The 13,411-nt window shown below is 43.9% G+C and overlaps 1 protein-coding gene and 1 long non-coding RNA gene across 2 annotated transcripts in view; one reads left to right on the forward strand and one right to left on the reverse strand.

Moving 5' to 3' along the window:
- LOC140909564 (uncharacterized) overlaps positions 1-13,411 on the reverse strand; it is a 48,409-nt gene that overhangs the window by 6,607 nt on the left and 28,391 nt on the right. The window lies entirely within an intron of this gene.
- LOC140909565 (uncharacterized) lies at positions 2,085-9,102 on the forward strand. Its single transcript, XR_012158271.1, has 3 exons — positions 2,085-2,365; positions 8,149-8,228; positions 8,649-9,102. It is a non-coding gene; the product is annotated as an uncharacterized lncRNA (long non-coding RNA).

Consider the following 13,411-nt stretch of genomic DNA (forward strand, 5'->3'; position numbering starts at 1 on the left):
AAATTGGAGAGAGTCCAGCGAAGGGCAACAAAAATGATTAGGGGTCTGGAACACATGACTTATGAGGAGAGGCTGAGGGAACTGGGATTGTTTAGTCTACAGAAGAGAAGAATGAGGGGGGATTTGATAGCTGCTTTCAACTACTTGAGAGGTGGCTCCAAAGAGGATGGTTCTAGACTATTCTCAGTGGTAGAAGATGACAGGAAAAGGAGTAATGGTCTCAAGTTGCAGTGGGGGAGGTTTAGGTTGGATATTAGGAAAAACTTTTTCACTAGGAGGGTGGTGAAACACTGGAATGAGTTATCCAGGGAGGTGGTAGAATCTCCTTCCTTAGAAGTTTTTAAGGTCAGGCTTGACAAAGCCCTGGCTGGGATGATTTAATTGGGGATTGGTCCTGCTTTGAGCAGGGGGTTGGACTAGATGACCTTCTGAGGTCCCTTCCAACCCTGATATTCTATGATTCTATGACCAGAGAGATTGAAGTGTTCTCCGACTGGTTTATGAATGTTATAATTCTTGACATCTGATTTGTGTCCATTTATTCTTTTACGTAGAGACTGTCCAGTTTGACCAATGTACATGGTAGAGGGGCATTGCTGGCACATGATGGCATATATCACATCGGTAGATGTCCAGGTGAACGAGCCTCTGATAGTGTGGCTGATGTGATTAGGCCCTATGATGGTGTCCCCTGAATAGATATGTGGGCACAGTTGGTAACGGGCTTTGTTGCAAGGATAGGTTCCTGGGTTAGTGGTTCTGTTGTGTGGTGTGTGGTTGCTGGTGAGTATTTGCTTCAGGTTGGGGGGCTGTCTGTCTGTTGGTCTGTCTCCCAAGATTTGTGAGAGTGATGGGTTGTCCTTCAGGATAGGTTGTAGATCCTTGATAATGCGTTGGAGAGGTTTAACTTAGGCTTGAATAGAGACTGGGAGTGGTTGAGTCATTATACTAAGTGAAACTATTTCCCCTTGTTTATTCCTCCGCCCCTCCCCCCCCCCTGTTCCTCAGACGTTCTTGTTAACTCCTGGAAATGTGCTAGAAACGGCCCACCTTGATTATCACTTCACAAGGTTTTCTCTCCCCCCACCCCACTCTCCTGCTGGTAAGAGCTCATCTTAAGTGATCACTCTCCTTACAATGTATATTTTTTCATGGTCTGTGTGTATATAAAATCTCCTCACTGTACTTTCCACTTTATGCATTCAATGAAGTGAGCTGTAGCTCATGAAAGCTTATGCTCAAATAAATTGGTTAGTCTCTAAGGTGCCACAAGTTCTCCTTTTCTTTGCTATAGTTTTTCTCCACAGCAGCAAGTGCAAGCCATGGCGTATAATATTCAGGAGAACTGCTTACACTGCTGTTTGGGGGTTTTGTGGTTTCACGTTTGATTACAAAGACTGTCTTTTAATAGATGCTGAAACACAGTTTAGAGTTTAACATGTTTTCTCTAGGCAGTCTTGTGTATCTTGCACTGGGGCCATGTTGAAGGCCAAATTTAGAGAGGACGTTGGTAACGAAGGAGTGTGAGCATATGCTAAGGGTTCCAAGAGGTGTGTTTTGGTGTAAGTTATCTGGAATAAGGGGTAATCACGGATGCTGAGCCAGAGCAGGAGGAAAATTAGGGCCCCGTTTTGACTTTTAGGTATGACCCCCCCCCGTCCGGAGAAATGCACAGCTGCGCCACCCAGCAGGAGTATGTCCACAGCCCTGCCCCTTGGGAAGGGGTACCATGTGTGGATTCCTTATGTGGTCATCCAACTCTGCCAGCAGGCTACAGATTGGAGGCAGGGTAACAGCTCTGCAGCCTCCTTTCCTCTTTGGGATGGCTTTTGACACAGGAAGTGCAAGCAGGAAGTGGCCCCCGTGCTGAGTAGAGCACAATTACAGCCCACTCAAGTGCAGGGGTTGCCAAAGGAAGGCTCTTTCCCACATGCTGACTATGTTGCTTAATGTCCCAGCTGCTGCTTTACGCACCCACACGTGTGCTTAGCACAGTCCAGCTCTCTCACTCTGTTTAGACATGAGTAATATCCTGTTGTTTCTTGGCAACCCTATTTTATCTATCTCCCAGTATTTCTCAGGGAGTGTATGCTGTACCCTCTGAGAGCATGTAGCAGTGAGCATGGTCACCAGGTATGCTTGGGAGCTCCTGAGGCATTGTGCATGGAATACTTCCGCTTTATTAAAAAGAAAAGGAGGACTTATGGCACCTTAGAGACCAACAAATTTATTTGAGCATAAGCTTGCGTGAGCTACAGTTCACTTCATCAGATGCATTCAGTGGAAAATACAGTGAGGCTATTTATATACATAGAGAACATGAAACAATGGGTGTTACCATACGCACTGTAACCAGAGTGATCAGGTAAGTGAGCTATTACCAGCAGGAGAATGGGGCGGGGGGGGGGGGGGGAAACCTTTTGTAGTGATAATCAAGGTGGGCCATTTCCAGCAGTTGACAAGAACGTCTGAGGAACAGTGGGGGGTGGAGGAGTGGGGATAAACATGGGGAAATAGTTTTACTTTGTGTAATGACCCATCCACTTCCAGTCTCTATTCAAGCCTAAGTTAATGGTATCCAGTTTGCAAATTAATTCCAATTCAGCAGTCTCTCGTTGGAGTCTGTTTTTGAAGTTTTTTTGTTGAAGTATTGCCACTTTTAGGTCTGTAATTGAGTGACCAGAGAGAGTGAAATGTTCTCCGACTGGTTTTTGAATGTTACAATTCTTGACGTCTGATTTGTGTCCATTTATTCTTTTACGTAGAGACTGTCCAGTTTGACCAATGTACATGGCAGAGGGACATTGCTGGCACATGATGGCATATATCACATCGGTAGATGTGCAGGTGAACGAGCCTCTGATAGTGTGGCTGATGTGATTAGGCCCTATGATGGTGTCCCCTGAATAGATATGTGGGCACAGTTGGCAACGGGCTTTGTTGCAAGGATAGGTTCCTGGGTTAGTGGTTCTGTTGTGTGGTGTGTGGTTGCTGGTGAGTATTTGCTTCAGGTTGGGGAGCTGTCTGAAGGCAAGGACTGGCCTGTCTCCCAAGATCTGTGAGAGTGTTGGGTCGTCCTTCAGGATAGGTTGTAGATCCTTGATGATGCGTTGGAGAGGTTATAGTTGGGGGCTGAAGGTGATAGCTAGTGGCGTTCTGTTATTTTCTTTGTTGGGCCTGTCCTGTAGTAGTCGACTTCTGGGTACTCTTCTGGCTCTGTCAATCTGTTTCTTCACTTCAGCCAGTGGGTATTGTAGTTGTAAGAGTGCTTGATAGAGATCTTGTAGGTGTTTGTCTCTGTCTGAGGGGTTGGAGCAAATGCGGTTGTATCGTAGAGCTTGGCTGTAGACAATGGATCGTGTGGTGTGGTCTGGATGAAAGCTGGAGGCATGTAGGTAGGAATAGCGGTCAGTAGGTTTCCGGTATAGGGTGGTGTTTTTGTGACCATCGCTTATACCCCTTTATTGTTCAGATTAATGGCGTTCCGGCACTCTGCCTCCTGCACACAGGTGGCATGATTGACTTGTGCATTTACTATCAACATTTCACAGAACAATAGAATTGTCCCTCATCAAAATGTTCTGTCCTGCTCTAAAGCTTTCTGTCCATACAACATGACAAGGCTGAGAGATAAGCAGACAAGCCAGGGCAGGGCCTTTAGCAACAGAGAATATTGGCTATCAGAGTAGCTGGGAGAATGTGCAGACAGGAATGTGGAATCTCATGACATCGTTGTCTGGTTTAGGGTTTGAATTGTGCAGCTGGTGTTTGAGTTTTCTCCGGGAGTGAGTGGGAGGCTTGTGAATCCAGTGCTGTGTAGCTTCATTTCTCTCTCTGGCCTTGTGCCTAAGTCTTCTAGGTAAATGTTACATTTAATCTTCACTTTTCTTTAGCTGCCGGATGATAAATTGTAAATTACCTCAGTGCAGTGGTTCCCAAACTGGGGTTCGCGAACCTCTTGGGGTTCGCAGCATGTTACAGGGGGGTCGCCAGAAAAATGTCACTAATGGCGGCCAGAGGACCCGGGCCTTGGAGGCAGCAGGTGGGATTCAGTTGCAGGGCTGGCAGCCAGAGCCCCAGGGAGAGCGGAGCAGGGCAGTTGGGCCTGGCAGCCTGAGCCCTGCCCCCATCAGTTGTGGGGCCGGCAGCCCAAACCCCAGCACTCCACGTGGGGCCAGCAGCCCGAGCCCCAGGGAGGGCGGAGCTGGGCAGTTGGGGCTGGCAGCCCCAGTCCTGCCCCCGTCAGTGGGGGAGCTGGCCGCCCGAACCCCAGCGCTCTGCATGGGGCTGGCAGCCCAAGCCCCAGAGAGAGCGGGGCCAGGTAGTTGGGTCTGGCAGCCCGAGCCTCGGCAGTCAGCGGGACCTGCAGCCAGAGCTCAGTGGAGCTCAGTTGACCGGGACGGTCAACGGGGTCCAACAGCAGGAGCCCCACAGAGAGTGGAGGAAATTTAAATTTAAATCCCTGGAAATATTCATTTTTAGGAGGGGGTTCATGAGATTTCACAATTTAGTGAAAGGGGTTTGCAGGCTGTTAAAGTTTGGGAACCACTGCGTCAGGGGAACTAGGGTGAGTTTGTATTTTCCATCTAAATACTGTTAAAAAAAATGAAACCTGTGTAATAATTTGTAAATAAATATTGCCATTTGTTGAAGTTAATGGAGATTTGCCATTGACTTCCATAGAGGCCAGGATTTCACCCACTTGAGAAAGGGGGTCTTTTGAAGGATGGTTGAAAAACATGGGAGGGGTTTGTTAGTATTTGCGCTGTGCTGTTTCTGATTGCTAATAGTAGTTACGTGATTGAATGTCTAAGTGGTAGGTGCAGGTTTTTTTGTATATTTCAAGTATTTTATTGTTATATAGACTTGTGTTTTAATTTTTGTGCAAACACCCAGAGTAATTTTTGTGCAAATGTGGATTTGACAATAAATCTAAACAAATTAATAAAATAGCAAAGATAGTGGCAAACTGGAGAGGGCTCAGAGAAGAACGTTAAAAATGGCAGTATTGAGGGGCTGACTTATGGAGAGTTGTCTGAAAGTTGGGGGTGTCCTTTCCCTTGCAGACTTTGGGAGGATTGTCACAGGGGTAGTTCTTCTTGCAGCTGGACCCTAAGGGACCACTTTCCAACTGCCCTCAGACATTGAGGAAAAGGACACATCACCCCACTGTTGGGATATGTAGTCATGTCCTTTTCAGAGAAGTGAAAGTCAGCAGATGGGAAGGAGATTTCCCTTGATGTTGGTCAATGACAGAGCCTGATGTTCGGGATAGTTGTTATGCCCTGGCTCAAGGATATTGTAACTCCAGTTATATGTCTTTATAGATAATGTAAGGGCAACCTTAATAGCAAAACATGTAAGAATGTAAGAGCAACCTTGCAAAAGCTCACATTGTCTGGAATACGCGAGATATCAGTCTTTCCAAATGCGTCTATTGTTAAAATTAGCGTTTGCCATATCCCCACGCAGGGAGCCCATCTCATATGTTGGGAAAGGGAGGACAAGAAGCTTCAGCTTCTTAAAGACTGTCTCTTGGGTAAAGGGGAAGATAGGCGATGGTCCTGAAGAGAGAGGCATCATTCAAGAACCACACATGCTTCTATCAAGCAGACCTATATACAGGGCTGTGTCTTCATAGGCCTGGCAATGATGATTGTTTGGATACCTGCTCTTATTTCCCTACCCATTCTGGGACTAGGGATGGAGTGACAACTGTAAAGAGCATGTGTGTAATAATCACCACAATATAGAACTCCTTACACTATGATCACACAATTCCAAATTTTAGCCTAGTTACCCCCTCCTTAGTTGTTGAAATTGTTATTTCTTGCTTGTTGAATACTAGAGCCGGTCAAATATTTTCTGAGAAAACTACAACAAAAATGGTCTTGTTTGAAATATTCTACGTTCCAATAAAAAAGGAAAATATTTTACCTAAACCAAAAAAATTCAGTTTTCAATTTTTTTAAAAAAATAATGGCTTTTGTGATTTAAAACAAATTACATTTTTCATTTCTGTAGAATGTTTTTTATGGAACACACTTTCTCTTTTTTTACCAGGTTTTCATATCCAGATGTATTTGGCTCTATGTAGATGAAAACAGTTACTTTCCCAAGGATATTACAATCTAGATAGAGATCTGATTATTCATTTTGGATTTAAAGGACCAACCTGGCCCTGGCACAGCTCCATCCTAGTGAATGGAGTTTCACCCACTTATGCTAGGGCTGAATTTGATCCAAAATGTGCTGAAAGCACAGCAAAATACAATGGAAGTATAGCAATGCTTCTTAGTCTGATGAGTTAAAGTTGACAGGTATATGGAAGAAGGCGGTTTTAAGGAAGGACTTGTAACAGATTTGGCATACCAAGAGGGAAGTCATGGAAGTGTTCATGATGATCAGTGTGGGAGATGGGTACGGAGTGAGAAAGTAAGGGGGAGGCCTGGACTGAGTAAAGGAAGAGAGTTGGGGTATAGGAGAAAATGAAAATGGCCCCTAAAAAAGACACCAGGTTAATATCAGCAGGTCCAGGCTCTGTGGTGGAGCTCTGGGGACTGGGAACTATTGAGGATACTGAGGAAAGCTACAAATTGAAGACTCAGAGAAAAGCGAAAAGCCACATATAGATGAACTAAACTGAGACAGTCTTGGTACCACAGGCAGCCTCCTGAGATGAGGGAGGCTCTGTCTTCATCTTGTATGTATTGCCTGAGAGGATACCAGTACCATTCAGGAGTGGAGCTGCACCTTGCACATATATCAAGTTACTTTATACCCCAAAACAGCAAAGACAATGGGGGTGGGAGGCAGGAATGGGAGGATCTGCAAGGAGGAGGATGCTATATCACTCTGAAATAATCTTCTTGTGGCCATCATGCCTATACAAAGGTGAACAGGGGTCTAGTATTGGTGGATGCACAACGTGGGTAAGCAAAACCTGGCTTACTAACAACTGGATTAGCAAGCACTTGCTGGGGTCATGAATGGCCATGGAAATTCTTGGGCTGGATCCTCAACAGTCTAAGGTGCCACAATGAGAATCTCCCTGTTAGGTCATAGGGCACAGTATATACCTTCTATGCACAGTCACAAACATTTGTGACACTAACTGGGAGGTGGGCAAATGTGAAAAATTCCATTTTACACACACATCAAATACTGATTTGTTGGTCTGCAGGGAGGTTCTGCAGCTGAACTGGGACAGCCCATGGGAGATCCTACCCCACTACCAAACAACACTACTCTGGGAACCACGAGTGGGAGGAGAGGTCCCAGTTCAGGCAGGTGCACACATGGCTTTAGAAACTATGTCTGATTATAGACTCTCTCTCTGTTTTTTTGTCACATCCAGGGCCAGCCCTAGATGTTTTGCCCTGGCAGAAAATGTTTTCTCCAGCACTCCTGCCATACTCCCTCCACCCCCAAGCCAAGCAGCCAAGCGAAAAAAACCCAAACTAACAAAAACGGTGGATTGGCAAAATTGTGCCTCCCCAGATTCTGATTTGGGACCCCCTGGAAGTTGGTGCCCTGCTTGACTGCCCTGATTGCCTGCCGCTGAGGCCAGCCCAAGCCACATGGTGTGTATCAGTGTAGACAACAGTACAACAGCTGTGGTATACATGCAGTGCCTTTAGCTGTAAGGCTGGAAGGTTCACAAACTCTGCCTCCTGCCCACCATTCATCAGGTGAATTAAGTATGCTCACTTCACACACGTCCCCAACCCAGGGGCATCAATCTGGCATCTATCCATAAAAGGCTTTGTCGACACAATGAGCTAGAGGTGTGATGTCCCTGCTCGGGAGAGCTAGCATGACCACATGTGCAATCATTGAGCTAGCATGCTATTTGTACTTACTGGAGCTGCCGTAGCACAAACAGCAGCGGAGGCATGTCACAGCGGCGCTGAGAACAAACCCACCTGAAAATAGTGAGTATTACTACTCGGCCTGGCTTAGCCATGCCTCTACAGCTGCGACCCGCGCTATCACGGCTCTGCTGCTCTTAATACTCGTGCTAGCTCACTGAGATCAAGCATGACGACATGTATGTGAGCAGGGTGATCACATCCCTAGCTCATAGTGTAGAAATAACCAAAGACACATTGTCAATTTCTAGTTTAATTTGAGATCCGATTATTCCAGGAGAAACCAAACACAACTGCCACTGAAGACAATGGAGATTAAATATGTGCATCTCTGGAGACAAAGGACAAAAACAATGGGTGAGTACAAAACCGACAATTCCAAGAGTTTCAAAATTACAAGTCAAGTCCCTTACAAATCATGATCGGCTTAAAAATCTGATCATTACCCCCGCCCCCCAGCATATCTGTTTTTCTAATCTTCAGGATTCATGTTTTCCAGCTATACTTTGCCACCATGTGGGCTAGAATTTTTTTTTTTTAAAATGAGGCAGAGATTCTCACCTGATCATGATCACACAACACCGGGAGCTGGGGCTTTAAGAAAAAAGACCACCCCGCCCACCCCCCAAATATCATGAGACTAAAACAGTGAGAGTTGCCAACACTGGACACAAGCATGAGGCCATCAAGCATAAGCTCACAGTGATTGCAAAATATGACAGATGAAAAACTGTAAAGTCAGAACCTGATCATGCATCTCTCTTCCTGTTTCCACAGTTTGACCAAGGACTCCACAACCTACTCCAGCCCCAGAACCAGTAACCCTTGTTTCTATACTGCTTCATCTTTAAGCATGTTGTTTACACAGGAAAGGAGCCAATTTTCTATTTTGTTATAAATCGCTACTTGTTTTGCTTTGCCATTGTGCTCTGTTTCATTTTCAAGAAAATTTTCTTGGCTTACAAAAATAAGAAATAATGTTCCTAAAGCAACAGCACATTCACTACAGCTGATACAGATGCGGATGTATCCACACTTTCACAGCTCCTCATCTTTGTTATCCCACCCTTGCTACACCTAGCATTTTTACCTAGCAATGATCTAACTTGTGCAAGTTTAACTTACTCCCTCTTTTGAATATTGCAGCTGAATATCATTGTTCAATTTCATGTTCTCCCATTAACATATTCAGCAGAATTCTGGCACTTTCACCTATACTTATAAAGTGACATGTACTAAATCACTTTTGAATGTGTCTTTGTCCATTTATTCTCACTTCCTTGGCAGAACTATGTGGTCATTTACTCTTGGTGTTTGCTCAGTGAGTGGGTTGACTTGTTCCTTTCTGGGGTGTGCCACTCTTTCCCAAGAAAGAGGACCTGAAGAAGAGCTCTGTGTGAGCTTGAAAGCTTATCTGTTTTTTTGGACCAACTTCTGCTGGTAAAAGATTTTACCTCATCCATTTTGTCTAACATCCTGGGACCAACACTGACTGAGGGTGACATAATTTGGTCCTTACTGTTCAGAGATTGGTCTTAATGCAACCCCTAAGTAATGACTGAATAAACAACCTGGTCCAAGCTCTGCACTTAAAGGCAAATCCAGGCTCCATGGCCTAGCCCAAGTAGCTAAGCTTGCTGCTGGGAAAGAGTACAAGGGGAGGAATTCATGTACGAACTTTTGCCTTTGCTAAAATATAGGGAAATCGCATTTCCAGCTCATTCAGTTCAATTCATTCCAAGTCCTTCCTTAGGGCTCCTGAGCAGCAGAATTACTTCATAAATCATTTGTAAAATGAGTCCCATTTATAGATACCCTGGATTTTTTTTCTATCCCTTAGCATTTAATTTTGTTTTTTTAAAGGCTTGCATTGGTTTAGCTGTGGTGTAATCTCAGTAATACACATTCACTTTTTATCTAGGTTAATAGTGTTTCTTTGGGGTTGTTAGAAGGGCTATAAAATGGTATTTTCCCCAAAGTGAACAGTTAAAAAAAGTCCAACCTTTAAAATATTGCCAGATCTGACTCAACTATTTAGGTCATTTACCTACTTGAATTCACAGAGTCAAAATTCACCTCTGGTGCATAAGACCACTACAGGCAATGCAGCAACACCAGCAATTAAGCTGACTCAGCTGTGTTCCTGATATGAAACGAGCTTTTAAGAATGTTCATACAACCGTGAAGAGAATATTTTGGCATTTGGAGGAGGAGAAGGTGGTGGTTCTGTAGGTTTTGATAAAAAGTTTATCACACACTTAAATGCAACATGAAAGAAAGCAATGAGGTGCTTGAAATTTGAGCATTCGAGAGCCTTTGGACTGGAGATCTCTCTAGGACTTTGAAGACTTTTTGGAAAAATATCTACACAATATATGTAATTGACCTGGGGGTAAGGTATGGGTCTGTAGAGCTGGGTTCAATTCCCAGCTACAGACTTCCTGTGTCACTTTGGACAAGTCACTCAGAGTGGCACTACAAGTTAAGCATATGTGTGTGTATCTGTGCTTTAAGCCAATCATAAAAAAACAATATTTTTAATTGGAAATGGAGATGTTTTGTTTTAGGTAAAAAATAGTCACTTCATCTCTATGTACATCAGTTCCACATCTGTAAAATGGGGATACTACTTCCTTTCTACCACCCTTAGGCTGCCTTTTCTATTTAGGCTGCAAGCTCCTCAGAGTAGGTGATCTCTCTCACTACATGTATATTACTTCTGTAATGAGAATATAGATTTTGGTTGAAAACAAGGTGCTGAAGCGGTCCAAGACACACTGTGTAGATGATCCACATTGCCTTCACACTGATTTTTTTTCTTTTTGGTATATATTTTCCACTGTATTAACACAGTATTTAAAATGTCCACTCCATGCTGTGATTTTATCTCCTGTTGCCTAGAAAACTTCATGTATGGGCCAAGTTCTAGACAAGAGCCAGAGCATAACAGCCTAAAGGGTAACATTATAAAAAAATACAGGGCAAAGGGTTATTTAAGGGACAATAGTTTATGTAATATACAATACCTTTGTACTACAGTGCACAACCCATTGTGTGTATAGTCCTTGCACACATCCATCCTTGTGTTACCAGAAGAGACTGGTGGAATTGATTTAAGGACCCCACCTCCCTAAAAGGATAGATTCCCCTGTAGGGTCTATCACCTATTAGTCACAGGTCAAATGAAACTTAGTCATTTTAAACACTGAAAACAGGCAGGAGGGTTTATTAAAAGGGTACATAACAAAATATAGAGAAAAGGGCAATAAAGCATAAAACAGCTTGGTGGTTTTATAAATAGAGCTGGCTTGAAGCCCAGACCCAACACCTAACCAATATGGACACAACACAAATAAAATGTCAATGTTATTCACTCTCTAGGAGTGACAGCTCAGGTGTAGAGGGCTCACAATGCTCTCATCTGTCTTGCTTCACAAGTAACTCAGGTCAAGACCTTGAGGACAGCTACTGGAATCAGGAACTTGAGATGGAACAGGAGATCTTCCTCAACAACAGACAAACAGGTAAGAACACGTGTTTTGATGATGTTCCTCTTCCTCCATCACATAACCAAGCACAGACACAGGCTGAACCGAACAAGGGCTGCCTCCTGAGTGGACAGCCCTTGACAGAGTGTGTAGCCCTTAAATAGACTCTGTCACTAGGCAGAATAACTGGGAGTCAGATGACCCCTTCCTGCTTTTACTATGGCAAGGTAGATTAGGCTTAAACTTTAACCAATCAGAAAAACAGACACCTAAAAAGGGCACCAACCTTGGTAACAAGCAGGTAGACTAAGATAAAGAGTGAAAGATAAATCAACAATCAAAAAATAAACAAACCCAAAAAATGGCTAAAAGCCCCAACAATTCCCCTCCTTGATGGTAGGAATCACTTCGGTGTTCTTTACTGTCACACTTAACCTTTGCCACATATGTAAACTTAACCCAGGTCATAGTTACACTGCCTTAAAAAAATCAAATTAACCTATAGTTAGTGTAACTAGTCTCTCTTACTTTTCTTTTAACCCAGAAAGTTAAAGATTCTAAATATATATTAATTACAGCTTGAATTATTACAATTACGAGATGTAACAACATTTCCCATGCAATGCTATAGTTTGTGTTGCTACTAAACAGATTTTTCCCACCAATGGGAAGAGAGAGTTTCCTCCTGGGTTCTTGTTTAAGATTCTTTGCATCAGTTGGGAGGAATGGTGGACCGTCCCCACTACCTCCTTTCCTTCCCTTTGTAACTGTTTTAGATGCTGTTCTGAATGTGGGTGATGCACCATTTGTTTTAAGAGCAGATATATTTACACTCAAATGAACTGGTTCAATATGTTTGTATAACAAATAATGGGTTTCAATAGTTTGTACACTTATCTCATGCCACTAAGCTGGGGGGAGAGCTAGATACGCTGGAGGGTAGGGACAGGATCCAGAGTGACCTAGACAAATTGGAGGATTGGGCCAAAAGAAATCTGATGAGGTTCAACAAGGACAAGTGCAGAGTCCTGCACTTAGGATGGAAGAATCCCATGCACTGCTACAGGATGGCGACCAACTGGCTAAGCGGCAGTTCTGCAGAAAAGGACCTGGGGATTACAGTGGACAAGAAGCTGGATATGAGCCCTTGTTACTAAGAAGGCTAGCGGTATATTGGGCTGCATTAGTAGAAGCATTACCAGCAGATTGAGGGAAGTGGCTATTCCCCTCTATTCGGCACTGGTGAGGCCACATGTGGAGAATTGCATTCAATTCTGGAACCCCCACTTCAGAAAGGAGTGGACAAATTGGAGAGAGAGTCCAGCAGAGGGCAACAAAAATGATTAGGGGGATGGGACACATGACTTATGAGGAGAGGCTAAGGGAACTGGGCTTATTTCTTCAGCAGAGGAGAAGGGTGAGGGGGGATTTGATAGCAGTCTTCAACTACCTGGTGCTGGGCTGTTTTCAGTGGTGGCAGATGATAGAACAAGAAGCAATCGTCTCAAGTTGCAGTGGGGGTGGTTTAGGTTTGATATTAGGAAACACTTTCACTAGGAGGGTGATGAAGCCCTGGAATGGGTTACCTAGGGAGGTGGTGGAATCTCCATCCTTAGAGGTTTTTGAGGCCCGGCTTGCCAAAGCCCTGTCTGGGATGATTTAGTTGGTGTTGGTCCTACTTTGAGCAGGGGGTTGGACTAGATGACCTTCTGAGGTCTCTTCCAACCCTAATCTTCCATGATTCTGTGTAAAATTAACATCACAGCCACATAAAACACTGAACACAAACATAAATTGACATATGGATTATGAGGTATGGTGTAATAATTAACAACAAAACTTTTATATGAACTGTGTAGACATATACACTTTACATTTACTAACACTAAGGCATATTGATTTACATCTTTGATTTAAACTGGTTGTCAAGGCTGATTCCCCACTCCGACACTTTGTGTGCAGACGGTAGGGGCCCGCAAGGATTCTAAAAATTAATACTGGCCATTCCAGGTTTGTATTAAACTCCCAAGGTTACAGCTTCTCTCTGACCTT

This window comes from Lepidochelys kempii, chromosome 3, assembly GCF_965140265.1.
Source record: "Lepidochelys kempii isolate rLepKem1 chromosome 3, rLepKem1.hap2, whole genome shotgun sequence".
Classification (NCBI taxonomy): domain Eukaryota; kingdom Metazoa; phylum Chordata; order Testudines; family Cheloniidae; genus Lepidochelys; species Lepidochelys kempii.